General features: G+C 42.2%; 1 protein-coding gene and 1 long non-coding RNA gene across 6 annotated transcripts in view; one reads left to right on the top strand and one right to left on the bottom strand.

The window, feature by feature from the left end:
• The window catches only part of DSEL (dermatan sulfate epimerase like), a 290,760-nt gene extending 289,896 nt beyond the window's left edge, over window positions 1–864 (bottom strand). For all 3 annotated transcript variants that reach the window (XR_012089289.1, XM_008013828.3, XM_008013829.3), the window contains exon 1: window positions 757–864. The gene's annotated coding sequence lies outside the window, so the exon portion shown is untranslated. The remainder of the gene's footprint in view (window positions 1–756) is intronic.
• A 515-nt stretch (window positions 865–1,379) lies between these two features.
• The window catches only part of LOC103244131 (uncharacterized), a 345,548-nt gene continuing 334,428 nt past the window's right edge, over window positions 1,380–12,499 (top strand). For all 3 annotated transcript variants that reach the window (XR_012089287.1, XR_012089288.1, XR_012089286.1), the window contains exon 1: window positions 1,380–1,514. This is a non-coding gene — a long non-coding RNA (uncharacterized lncRNA). The remainder of the gene's footprint in view (window positions 1,515–12,499) is intronic.

Raw genomic sequence — 12,499 nt, 5'->3', positions numbered from 1 at the left:
AATTTTAGAATCACAGTGAAATCTCATATTATCTGCAACCTAAGCTAGGGCAAGGGATTTTTTTCTTATCCATTTAAATGCACTTATTTGGAACCCAATGACCGTCAGCAAACGACAAGCAACTAATAATACAAAATATACAAGATTGAATTCTCCCGACAATATGTATAGTTTAACGCCACCAAAGTGTCTTTAGTCACTTAAAAAAACTGTTTCTATTCAAATGCAGTTTACAGAAAGATGAGTCCTACTGTCCTTGTTATTCCTTGTTCCCAAGGACCGAGGGACAAAAAACTAAAAGTTGAAAAGACCTTTATTTTAAATTCCGGGGGAAGGTTTAGCTTTCATGGGATCATAAGGTATCTTCCTAATGAGAACTACTCGGACCAGTCACTTTTCTCGGTGGGGGAACCGCGAATCGTGACCAGGCGCCAGGCCTAGGGGCGGTAGCTCCGTGCCTGGCGCTCACCTGTGGCCGCGTCTCTGTCCTCAGGCGGAGCCGCCAGAGGGAGCTCGGACCCCGGTGTCGGAAGACGCCTCTCCGTGCCCGTCCGCGGCTGGAAGAACCTAAGCAAGTTTCAGTCTTGGACAAGTCTCCCCTCTGTAGGAAACATTCAGGCTAGGAGTTTCCTGATCCGCCCCGCCTGTTGCATTTTTTCACTGGCGTCCTCCGACCCTGCCGCCCCCATGCTCCGCTCCCCGCTCTGGGGCTGAGGCAGGAGGGCTAGAGACCCCTGAGCCACCAAATTCGCTTACCTCAGGCAGATCCCGACGGGGGCTCAGCGCCGCACTGGGCCCCAAGGGAGGCGCAGGCGGAGAGTTCCAGAAAACTGCTCTGCACGGAGGGCCAGGCTCCCGCGGGGCTCCGCGAGACCCCCGCGCCCTCCCCCGCGCTCCGACAGGCGCTGCCCCAGCTCGGTCTCCTCAGCCGCGCTCGGTCCCCGCGCCCCGCACCGCCCGGACACGCCCGCCCTCAGGAAACGCTGGACGCTCGTGGGGGCAACCCCGGATTGCAGGACAGAGACCAGCGGGCGGCGGGCGCTTTCGGTGGCGCCGTATCCAGCGCAGCGCCCGCGTCCCCAGGCGGTGGTGTCGCCGCGGCCGCCGATGCTCTGTGCCAGCTCCGGCCGCGCGGCCCGGGGAGGGCGAGAGACGGCGACGCGGGCCGGCAGGCAGGGGCGGGGCGGAGACAGGACGGGGCGGGGCTGAAGGCGGGGCCTCAGGGAAGGCGAGAGACAGAGACGCGGGCTGGCGGGCGGGGGGCGGGACGGAGACAAGACGGGGCGGGGTCAGAGGCGGGGCTTCAGGGAGGACGGGAGGAGCCGTGAGCAGGCGGGCGGCGGGCGGGGCGGGGCCCACAGCAGGTGAGGCGGGGCCAAGCGCCGCGGGTTTCTAAGCGGAGGAAGCTCTGGGCGTTTGCGTTCTGGTCTTGCAGCGGTGGCCGCGCGCTCCCTGAGGAGTCGAACTGGAGGAGGGGACAGTTTAGGAGTGCGAGAGTCTAAAGACGCTGCCAGGTTGGCCTTAAAACCTTTTGGTTATCGGAAGAGGACAACTGTATAATAGAGCCATAGTGGGGGCTGTGGGATTGACTCAAATGATGGGAGGAGCTGGAGTGGGAGGGGATAAGCCCTGGGACGACAGAAATCATCCTTTTGGAAAGAGCAAGGGCTGGGGAGGGAGGGAACGAGCAGTCCCTTGGAACTGAGAGGCAGCTTGGCTGAGCTTGCTGTCCTTTGGAAAAGCAAAACCAAAATACTCAGATTAATATGGGAGAACAACTTCTGTAGCCCAGATGCTAACAAAGATCAAGGGAAAACAGAAAAGACTAATCAGGTTTACTGATGGAAAACAATTCCTCAGGCAGTATAAATAAGGGAAGCATGGAACAAACAAGTAGAAGGAGCCTCTTTTAAAAATGGGACCTGGTATTCGGTAAAGACCTACGTGCAGACAGGAGAAGGCAGTGTGCCCCGGTTACTGCGACATGTGAGTGCAGTGCCAGGGCGTGGAAATCCTAGAGCAGGCTGGGACTCCTGTTGTACTTCACATATGGAACTTCTCACAGATAGCTGAGATGACACTTTGGCATAAACCAACCCAAGGTCTGACCTCAAATGTCAAAAATAATAGCTTAGTAGTAATAAAAATACAGGGAAATATCAAGCTTCACAAATGAACAATTTCATTCCCAGTTGGGGATTAGTAACGCGTTCAGTCTCTTCATTTCCCATACTATTTTGTAATATTTAATAGATCTATTTTAACATTTTAAAAATAAATGTCTTGCTTAGATCCTTTACTGATGAAAATCAAACAGTAGACGACTGTTAGCAGAATAAATTTCAAATCATTTAACTTTGAGGTGAAATGTGGCCTCTAACTCCTCATCACTCTTCTACTTTGGCCCATAGTAACCCTAGCCCAGTCCGAATGGCCACGCTTGCTTTTGCTTGGGCGCTTCAGTAACTATGCTTATTCCATTCCTTCCCTCACAGGGTCCTTTACCCAACCACCCCACTTACTACTTACAATTTTTCTGACTGTTGAAATTATCTGATCATCCTTGCCTCAATTCAGATGTTTACATTCTTCTGTAAATAACTCCTGAGTTTCTCTAGCCAGAATGTATTGCTCCAGAACTGTATCATTTGTACCTATATTCGGCCCTTTAGGTTGTATATTTTCTGCTTTCTCTTTCAACTGGTTGACTCCTGTACCCTGTTCAAAACTCCTTCGAGTCATGAGTAGCGCTCAAGTCCCCTTTGTAAGTACTATATCTCCTTTGAAATGAGTTGAACCTTTAACAATTGGGCTGATACAGAGCCTCGTCTCCTCCACTGAGGTTCATTCCCAAACAAAGATCCTCTTCTGACACAACTTCCTGTAAAATCTGGATTGTACCTCTACATGGTCCCTGATAGAGGAAGAGGACCCATGGCCTCCAACCTCATTTATGAGAGAGTAGAGTTGGGGGAGAGGGGGAGTTCACTCCAGAGATTCCTATCTATTTGCAGAGGGGAGCCTAGAATTCAGGGTTAGTAAACATAGCTAGTAGATGTACAGAACATTTCTCAGAACAAAGTGTGTGGGTAGGGTTATTTCTATGGATCCAAAGTGTATCATGATGCAAGGGCAAGGTGAGTCAGAGAGAATTAATGCATGAACATCTGCCAGGCAAATATTCTTCCAATATTGTTTTCAGATTTTGAAATATCAATATGATCATTTTCACTTTACAGAAGAATGAATTCAGGTACAGACATTGTGGCCTTTCAGCTCTGCCCCATGCATCTGTGCTGAAGCAGTGGGGATGCAGCTAGCCTCCCAGCGTTCTCAGATGAACTTTCAGACAAATTCATTTTGAACAGACATCTTTTCATAGTGGTAAAATATGAATGCATTAAAATAAAACAAGAGCCACAACTGAACAATTCAAATCATTGGCAGAAAGGGTGGTAGGTAAATGGCACTATTAAAAATGAAGAGAGTCTTGTTTCCTGTGAACTAAAAATGGATAGCTCCAATTATTGCTCCTTCCACACATGAAGATGGTACAAAGTTAGTTAATTATAAATAATGCATCTGACCATAGAAGGGATGCGCTATATGCTATGTTATTGTACATTAAAAACCTTTATGAGTGTGGCAAGAGACACATGTACCAACAGCTGCTAAATTCAGAATCCTGGAGCAGTATCTTATTTTAATGTAAGTGAAGAACAGTGCAGTCTATTGCTCTGGGGATTTCTTTCTATATAAAAGGATCTTAAATCTACATGAGGTTTTACTCCGTGATTTCAAAGTACTTATGAGAATCTGTTTTCTTTATTGCCTATCTTTCAACCTACCTGCAACCACCTATCTTACAAGAGAAACAGTGCTTTCTAGAACAGATTCTCCAGAATAGAAGCCTTTCTCGTGCTCCTTCCCTTCCTTTCTTCCTTCCTTTCTCTCTCTCTCTCTCTCTCTTTTTAATTCTTCTTTTTAAAATTTTACTTATCCAACATCTATTCCAGAGCCTGGCACTTTTTATTAAATGTTTGGTGAATGTTAAACATGAATTATTGTTCCCATTTTATGACAGAAGAGAAAAAGTCATGAAGGTCTAAAGTAGGTTACTTCATTCTAAGCAGAGTCACACACTCTTTCTCTTGACTGTGCTGAGAAGCTTCTTACCGCACAACCCATAATTGGAGCTATGCCTTGAGGTGACTTAGTTCAAGTGAAACATGAAACTGGAAGTCATACATTTTCAAGAGAATTTCTGCATTAATTGTGTATGTCAAGATAGGCAAATTCAAGCTCTGGGCCTGAGAACGATAAAGTACAAGCCATAAAACAAGCCTAGACACTACATAAAGTCCCTGATCTAAAATCACATTTGCCCATGATCTGTTATTCTGGTGGTTTTTAAATAAATGGGGCCAAGACATTCAAGAACTAGTTGCTGTGCATTCAGCAACTCATATGCACAGGTCTCCAATACCTGGGCTTTTATGCAGTATAGCCATTTGAATATGGAAATGGCTTTGTTATTCTTCTCATAGCATAACCCTTCTTTGCTATGGCTTTGGCTGTGAAAGCTCAGATGCAAATTTCTCGAACTACTTACCAGGGCCATCGATCCACTAGCAATATTAGAACTAGTGTCTGCCCCAGAGGTTAGGGATATAGCAGGTGTGACTGTTTAGAAACAGATACCAAACTTAAGCTGCAAATTTTATTGCCCAATTGGCCAGCAGTAATAGGCCACACCAATAATAAAGACAAAACCACAAATTTAAAGCAGGCAGTAGAGTCTGGAAATACGCTTTTTTTTTCTTTTTTCCCCCGCAATTGCTTTGAATACAAAACATCTCAAAATGACAGGGATTTTGCCTGCAGAGTTGCTAATGAAGATGTGGCTGAGAGTGTTTCTTGAGTTTGTTTATCCAGCTGCACAAGAGTCAGTATGACAGTAACTAGATTTATTAAAACTTAAAAATACCAAAGCCAAATTCTGGGGAAAAAAGTTTCCCCATAAGTCTACTAAAGTCTTGAATTCATAAATGAGAAGCTTTATTGCTACCATATTTGCTTACATACTGTTTAGCTTTTGATATGAAAGAAAATTTTAAACAAAGTAAAACTTGCAAAGGGATCATACGATGGTTTCTCCAGGGCTCTTCCACCCTCCATTTCTCCTGGCCTGGTGTCCTTACTCCAGTGTTTCTCAACAGGACATTTGGCAATATCTGGAGAAATTTCAATATTGGTCTTGGATAGTGGGAGGGACTGCTGGAATCTAGTGAATAGACCTCAGGATGCTACTAAATATCCTGCAATGCACAGGACAACTTCCCCTTCCCTCTTGTCTCACAAAACAAAGAATTATCCAGCCCAGAAAGTCAGTTGCTGAGAATGAGAAACTCTAACCCATTTCACTGGCTCTAAAAATTGATTCTGTGCAAATTGTTGGTAGTTCAAATCAATTCCTAAATTGTCCACCTGACTTGCCAATTACCTACTTGCAGTTTGTTCTAGAGCCAGCCATTATGGCTAAAATGTACGTGTCCCTCCAAAATTTATATGTTGGAACCAATGTGGTAGTATTAAGAGGTGGAATCATTTGGGAAGTCCTTTTCTCATGAATGACATTAGTGCCTTATAAAAGAGGTTGAGATAGTGCTTTGGTCTCTTTTTGGCCTTTTGGTCTCAGTCCATTTTGTGCTTCCGTAACAATACCTGACCCTGGGCAATTTATAATGAATGGAAATTTATTTCCTCAAAGTTTTGGAGGCTGGGAAGGCCAAGGTCAAGGTGCTGGCAGATTAGGGCCCAGTCTCTCTGCTGCAAAGGTGGCACCTGAATGCTGCAGCCTCCAGAGAAGAAGGACATTATATCTTCACATGGCAGAAAACCCACTCTCACAAGCCCTTTTTATAGAGCATTAATCCATTCTTCGTGAACTAAACAGCTTTCTCATTTGGCCACACCTCCCAACACTGTTGCATTGGGGGTACGTTTCTAGCACTTGGACTTTGGGGAACACATTGAGACCACCGCACCCTCCATCTCTTTCTCCATATGAGGACACAGTGTTCCTTTCTTTATTGCCTCTTGCACTATGTGAGGATTCAGCAGGAGATATCATCTTGGAAGCAGAGAGTAAGCCCTTCCCAGACACAGCATCTGCTGCCACCTTGATCCTGGAATTTCCTGCCTTGAGAACTCTGAGAAATAAATTTCTGCTCTGTATAAATTACTTTATCTGTGGTATTTTGTGATAGCAGCAAGGACAGACTAAGATACTAGCTCTTACTAGTTTATTCACAGATGACTTTTTGTTGTTTACCAGGTACTGGGTACATTTTTCTTCATTTGACCTGAGACACTTCTAAACCCAGCTGTCTCACCTCTTATAAAAACTTGATTCCAAGTCTTTGCTATTGTGAATAGTGCCGCAATAAACATACGTGTGCATGTGTCTTTATAGCAGCATGATTTATAATCCTTTGGGTATATACCCAGTAATGGGATGGCTGGGTCATATGGTACATCTAGTTCTAGATCCTTGAGGAATCGCCATACTGGTCTCTTTTTGGCCTTTTGTTTTCCATAATGGTTGAACTAGTTTACAATCCCACCAACAGTGTAAAAGTGTTCCTATTTCTCCACATCCTCTCCAGCACCTGTTGTTTCCTGACTTTTTAATGATCGCCATTCTAACTGGTGTGAGATGGTATCTCATTGTGGTTTTGATTTGCATTTCTCTGATGGCTAGTGATGATGAGCATTTTTTCATGTGTCTGTTGGCTGTATGAATGTCTTCTTTTGAGAAATGTCTGTTCATATCCTTTGCCCACTTTTTGATGGGGTTGTTTGTTTTTTTCTTGTAAATTTGTTTGAGTTCTTTGTAGGTTCTGGATATTAGCCCTTTGTCAGATGAGTAGATTGCAAAAATTTTCTCCCATTCTGTAGGTTGCCTGTTCACTCTGATGGTAGTTTCTTTTGCTGTGCAGAAGCTCTTTAGTTTAATGAGATCCCATTTGTCAATTTTGGCTTTTGCTGCCATTGCTTTTGGTGTTTTAGACATGAAGTCTTTGCCCATGCCTATGTCCTGAATGGTACTACCTAGGTTTTCCTCTAGGATTTTTATGGTATTGGGTCTAACATTTAAGTCTCTAATCCATCTTGAATTAATTTTCGTATAAGGAGTAAGGAAAGGATCCAGTTTCAGCTCTCTACATATGGCTAGCCAGTTTTCCCAGCACCATTTATTAAATAGGGAATCCTTTCCCCATTTCTTGTTTCTCTCAGGTTTGTCAAAGATCAGATGGCTATAGATGTGTGGTATTATTTCTGAGGACTCTGTTCTGTTCCATTGGTCTATATCTCTGTTTTGGTACCAGTACCATGCTGTTTTGGTTACTGTAGCCTTGTAGTATAGTTTGAAGTCAGGTAGCGTGATGCCTCCAGCTTTGTTCTTTTGACTTAGGATTGTCTTGGAGATGCGGGCTCTTTTTTGGTTCCATATGAACTTTAAAGCAGTTTTTTCCAATTCTGTGAAGAAACTCATTGGTAGCTTGATGGGGATGGCATTGAATCTATAAATAACCTTGGGCAGTATGTCCATTTTCACGATATTGATTCTTCCTATCCATGAGCATGGTATGTTCTTCCATTTGTTTGTGTCCTCTTTTATTTCACTGAACAGTGGTTTGTAGTTCTCCTTGAAGAGGTCCTTTAAATCCCTTGTAAGTTGGATTCCTATGTATTTTATTCTCTTTGAAGCAATTTTGGATGGAAGTTCATTCATGATTTGGCTCTCTGTTTGTCTGTTACTGGTGTATAAGAATGCTTGTGATTTTTGCACATTAATTTTGTATCCTGAGACTTTGCTGAAGTTGCTTATCAGCTTAAGGAGATTTTGGGCTGAGACAATGGGGTTTTCTAAATACACAATCATGTCATCTGCAAAGAGGGACAATTTGACTTCTTCTTTTCCTAACTGAATCCCCTTGATTTCTTTCTCTTGCCTGATTGCCCTAGCCAGAACTTCCAACACTATGTTGAATAGGAGTGGTGAGAGAGGGCATCCCTGTCTTGTGCCAGTTTTCAAAGGGAATTTTTCCAGTTTTTGCCCATTCAGTATGATATTGGCTGTGGGTTTGTCATAAATGTCCATCAGTGACAGACTGGATTAAGAAAATGTGGCACATATACACCATGGAATACTATGCAGCCATAAAAAAGGATGTGTCCTTTGTAGGGACATGGATGCAGCTGGAAACCATCATTGTTAGCAAACTATCACAAGAACAGAAAACCAAACACCACATGTTCTCACTCATAGGTGGGAACTGAACAATGAGATCACTTGGACTCGGGAAGGGGAACATCACACACCGGGGCCTATCATGGGGAGGGGGGAGGGGGGAGGGATTGCATTGGGAGTTATACCTGACGTAAATGACGAGTTGATGGGTGCTGACGAGTTGATGGGTGTAGCACTCCAACATGGCACAAGTATACATATGTAACAAACCTGCACATTATGCACATGTACCCTAGAACTCAAAGTATTAAAAAAAAAAAAAAAAAAAAAAAAAAAAAAAACTTGAGCTGTGCCTACAGGCATAATTGGCAGTAAACTAATTACTACCAAATAATATTTGGAATGATGTGTTTTTTCGGGTTATCAGAAATGCCCTTCTGATGTTGATGTTAATAAGAGAATGTCCCCTTACCCCAAATCCCTGTACATATCATGCACCCCAATTACCTTTACTATCTGATTGATTTCCACCGGAACAGTGTTTTTCAAATTACAATTCTTAGACTACCAGTATCAGAAAGTTCATAGTGCCATTAAAAATGTCAATTATCAAATCTGTCTCAGCCTTATGAATTAAGAATCTCAGTGTATAACCTGGTATTCTGTACCTTAAAATGTTCCTCAAGTGCCTAACACATTTTAAGAGTCACTGTTCGAACATAATTATCATTCTTTTCTCCTTGCCACACACACCTGTGTCTGAGGGCTTGTTTGGCTACATAACAGAAACATTCTCAGGCTGGCAGAAGCATAAAGACTGACTAGGGTTAGGAACTGGTGTTGCAGAATAACTCAGAAACATGTATGTAGCTATTTTGTAGCTAGTTTAATAGTCTTATGTTTAAATTATTTATTAACATGTGAGGAAGTGAGATATTAGAGTCAAGCAATAAAGGCAAATAAGATGTATAAAACAGAAAAGAGAAAAAAACGAATACAACCTAGAAACAATGAAAGTTGCGTTTTGGGGGGCAAGTTGATTAAATGGCAGTTAGCAAAGGAGATTGTTGCCCAGAAAACAGTGAGACTTTAGCTGTAGAGCAGAAGTGACAGGTTCCTCTGTAGAGTGTTGGCCACTAACCCTCCATCAGCACCGGTATCTCACTCAGATCTAGCCAGTATCGTATTTCCTGAGTAGGCTTCCTTTCTGGAAAGCCACTAAAAGATTCCTCTTTCCATCCCTCCATCCAAGGCAGGAAGATTTCTCTGTCTGCTCCTGAGCATTTGCTTCCTTCTCTTTTTCTGAGAATCAATTTCACCTGCTCCTTCCTGGTAGTACAACATGGCTATCCTTCAGCACAAGTTTATATCGCTTTGACTCTACCATCAGGCAGAAATTAATTGTCCTTTTTGAACCTCAAATCCAAATTCTCAGGAAAGATGTCTTCATAGCAGAGTCAAGAGTTTCATCATGACTCCAGCAGCAACGGAAAGCAGTTCAGGGTCATACAGTTCAAATATTGCTACAGGGGCTGACATTCGTGGGTTCGGGATATCAATCATCTTAGGGAGAGAGAGCTGGCTTATACCTTATATCTGTTATAAAATGACACAAACCAGAGAGCCGTGCACCCCCAGGGAAGCATATAAAAGCAGTGTATTTGGTGGTGAGTAGTTGAGGTGTTGGAGATTGAGGTATGGTGGGATAGTGAAAGGTTGGGTGGAAGGAAAGGTTCGAAAATGCCCACACTTGATGTAAACAGGCTGACTCCTCTTTCTTATCCCCTGAAAATTATTCCTTTTGTAGAATGTATTAAATTTACCTAATTAGAAGAATCACCTAGAATTACTCGTTAAAAGTACGAAATGTGAGATCCAAAACCCTACTAGAAGGTAGAGTGAGGAAGGAAATATAAGAAGCCTGTATTTTTAAAATTCAATTATGGTCCTGCAAAATTAACAAATCACCATTAGATAACCTTTTAAAATATTGCCAGCTACCAACATCTCCCTCCCTAAATCTGCTGCACCCAACAACACCCGAGCCCCTGATCACTACCACATTCTAGTTGTATGAGATCAATTTTTAAAACATCCACACGTGAGTGAGTTCATGCAGTAGTTCTTTCTGTACCTGGAATTTCACTTAACATAATGTCCTCCAAATTCATAGATATTGTTGCAAATGGCTAAATAATATTCCACTGTGTATATGTACCACATTTTCTTTATCCACTCATCTACTGATGGACACTTAGGTTGATTCCGTAGCTTGGCTATTGTCAATAGAGCTGTAATGAACATGGCAGTGGAGAGACATATATCAGTGTCTCTTTGACATACTGATATCATCACAAAAATAACTATATGTGATGCATAGGTTAATTAGATTTAGTCAAACTGTAATCTTCATATACTTCAAAACATGATATTTTACATGATGCTTACAATTTTACCTGTCAATTTATTTTATTTTATTTTTCTATTTTATTTATTTATTTTTTTGAGATGGAGTCTCACACTGTTGCCCGGGCTGGAGAGCAATGGCGCGATCTCAGCTCACTACAACCTCTGCCTCCCAGGTTCAAGTGATTCTCTGCCTCAGCCTCCCCAGTAGCTGGGGCTATAGGTATGTGCCACCACACTTGGCTAAGTTTTGTATTTTTAATAGAGACAGGATTTTGTCATGTTGGCCAGGCTGGTCTCAAACTCCTGACCTCAGGTAATCTGCCTGCCTCGGCCTCCCAAAGTTCTGGGATTACAGGTGTGAACCACTGTGCCTGGCCTTACCTGTCAATTAAAATAACAATAATAATAATAATAATAATAATAATAATAATTGGCTACCTACTTAAATAGAACATAATTTTGTTTCAGATTCAAAAAGTAAAGTTTGATAGAGGTGGGAGGTAGCACACACTTTCCCGCTAGGTAATTTATGTGGGTGAAGCCAGTCAGGTGCTTGTTGTCATGTGGAATGTAAGGAACCATGTCATGAGATAACTTGATTTTGCAAAGAAAGTGAGAAATCTGAACTTGCATGGGAAATTATCTGATTTTTATAATGGCTTAACTTGTTTTGAAAACTCTGTGAATGCCAAATCAAATGGATTCAAATCATAAACTGCAAAGTTTTAACTTCTGATTGTGAGCTGGATGCATGAAAATACATTTCCTGATTCTGCTTATCCTAGTTCAACACCCCAGGAATTCAACTTCCCATTTTAATGCTTGGGAAAAAAATACTGTCCTTTCTTTTAAGTTATCTACCACTATAACTCCTCTCAGTCTGGAGCAGTCAAAGACTGCTGATGTATTCAAGCAATCTTACTTATTCCTACAGTTGTGTATTAAGTTTTATTTTCTGAATTCAATAAATATTCACTGAGTGCTCAATAATGCACTGTGCCAGACACTGAAAAACCTCAAGGGGAAAAAATATTCTTCGCCAAATGGAACTTACAATCTTTGGATAGAAAAGGCACAAAAGGCATGAATTATTACTTAATTTTTTTCTGTATTTTAATCATTACTTCATCATATTTAAATAGCTTTGAAGGTTCATCTATATACTGATTCCATTATTTTCAAGAGCACGTCTAATTTGATGAGGATGGAAGATTGGTAATGACTCAGAAGCTGGGAAAACACATAAAAACCCAAATGTTGTAGGAAATCACTAGGATGTTTGCATTTTGTCAGAGGTGCACTCTTTCTGTTCTAATACCTGGAGTCCAGCCAGGCACAAAGCAAGTTGGCTGACTACTGCAGAAAGGAATGCTGGAACCTCTCTTGCTGACCTGTTTCCAGAGTTTCCAGCACAGCTAGCCAGAGACTTCCTATAGACAATGAGGAAATTCAAAAACAAAGAATGTAGTAGGTTGGCTATTTCTCTAGGAGCCCTTGGGGATGAGACTGAGCCATTTTCCTGCAGCTGGCTGCAAAGCAGGCCACTGAAAAGTATCAGTATGAAATAACAGGGCATACCGTTGGTATATGCATCACTGTGGGCCAAAGCTTTTTGTCATGGGATTCAATCAAACTCAAAATGCAAGATGAAAGTCATCTCTCTTTGGTAACCATTTTAAAAATAATACATGGAAAAGAAGTGAACAGAACCATGTTTTCCAAAGTCCTGATGCTAAAAATCGTAAAATCTTAATAATTCCTGAGCTGGAAATGCAGACTGCTTGGCCTGGGATCAAGTCTAGAATTTGATGTTCTTAGCAGGTACATTGAGTG

Source organism: Chlorocebus sabaeus, chromosome 18 (assembly GCF_047675955.1).
Source record: "Chlorocebus sabaeus isolate Y175 chromosome 18, mChlSab1.0.hap1, whole genome shotgun sequence".
Lineage (NCBI taxonomy): Eukaryota > Metazoa > Chordata > Mammalia > Primates > Cercopithecidae > Chlorocebus > Chlorocebus sabaeus.
This window is presented reverse-complemented; position numbering and strand designations above follow the sequence as displayed.